We start from the raw sequence: 1,826 nt of genomic DNA on the forward strand, positions 1-1,826 counted from the left end.
AAATAAAACATTAAAAACTTGTATGGAAAAATGATTATCTACATGCAGAAATAATGAAATGTGAACCATAGCTCTTACATTTCCAAGAACTAATTAAAAAATCAACAAAATATCTCAATATAAAACAAAAAAATTATAAAAGTACTGATTGAAAATATAAGACATACAATTCAATATGTGGGCTTAGGCAAGATCTATATGATAAGACCTTTTTTTTATTGATGTGAAGATGTCTTTAATAAGTATCTCAATATGCATTGAAGGACTCTTACAGGACAGAAGCCCTATGAATGTCAACAATATTAAAATGTTTTCTATTAAATGTCTTCTCAGTCTGTATCAAAGAACTCCTATAAGGGAAAAGTCCTATGAATGTGAATAGTATAGAAAAGATTTTTCACCAAGTCTCATCTCAGTGTACATCAAAGCCTTTATAGAGGTGAGAAGCTCTATGAATGTAAACAGTGTGGAAAAGTCTTCTGCCAAATGGTTTTTCTTATGGTACGTCAAAGAATTCATATAGGAAAGAAACCCTGTAAATGTAAACAGTGTGAAAAAACCTGGGGCCAAATGTTTGTTTTCCAGGTTCATGGAAGAATAGATACCAGGTAAAGATACAACTAAGAATAAAAACTATAGACTCATAACCTTAATGAACATAGATGCAAAAAGATCATCCACCATGATCAAGTCAGCTTTATCCCAGAGATGCAGGGATGGTTCAATATAGTAAGTCAATAAATGTCATAAATCACATAAATGGGCTCAAAGACAAGAACCACATGGTCATCTCAATAGATGCAGAGAAGGCCTTTGACAAAATTCAACATGCATTTATGTTCAAAGTCCTAGAGGAAACTGGACTGGAGGGAACATACCTCAACATAATTAAAGCCATATATAACAAACCCACAGCCAACATCATTCTAAATGGAGAAAAACTGGAAGCATTCACATTGAAATCAGGAACCAGACAAGGCAGGACACTATCTCCACTTCTCTTTACATAGTACTTAAAACTCTTGCAAGAGCAAAGAGACAAGAGAAGGAAATTAAAGGAGTAATAATTGTGAAAGAAGATATCAAATTATCCCATTTTGCAGATGATATGATATTATATCTAAGAGATGCCAAAAATTCCACCCGAAAACTCCTAGAAATTATTAACATGTTCAGTAAAGTGGCAGGTTATAAAATCAACCTACAAAAGTCTACAGCCTTTCTATATATCAATAACAAGCAATCACAGAAAGATGACACAGAAACACTCCCATTCACAATAGCTGCAAAAAAATAAAATATCTCAGAATAAACCTGACCAAAGACATTAAAGAGTTCTACAATGAAAATTTTAAGTGTTTAAAGAAAGAAATTGAGGAAGATATTGAAGATGGAAGGACCTCCCATGTTCATGGATTGGAAGAATTAATATTGTGAAAATGACCGTCCTACCAAAAGTCATTTATAGATTCAATGCAATGCCAATCAAAATCCCCATGACATTTTTCACAGAATTGGAAAAACTATCCTAAGATTCATATGGAAGCACAAGAGACCCCGGATAGCCAAAACAACCCTGAGAACTAAGAGCAATGCTGGGGGGATTACTATACCAGATTTTAAGCTGTATTACAGAGGTATAGTCATAAAAACAACACAGAACTGGCACAAAAATAGACCCATAGATCAATGGAACAAAATTGAAGAACCAAATATGAGTAATTGCAATTTTAGCCACCTGATATTTGACAAAGGGGCCAAGAACATTAACTGGAGGAAAGACAGCAAGTTCAGCAAATGGTGCTGGCAAAACTGGATCTCCACTT

This window comes from Nannospalax galili, unplaced genomic scaffold, assembly GCF_000622305.1.
Source record: "Nannospalax galili isolate Female #2095 unplaced genomic scaffold, S.galili_v1.0 scaffold873, whole genome shotgun sequence".
Classification (NCBI taxonomy): Eukaryota; Metazoa; Chordata; class Mammalia; order Rodentia; family Spalacidae; genus Nannospalax; species Nannospalax galili.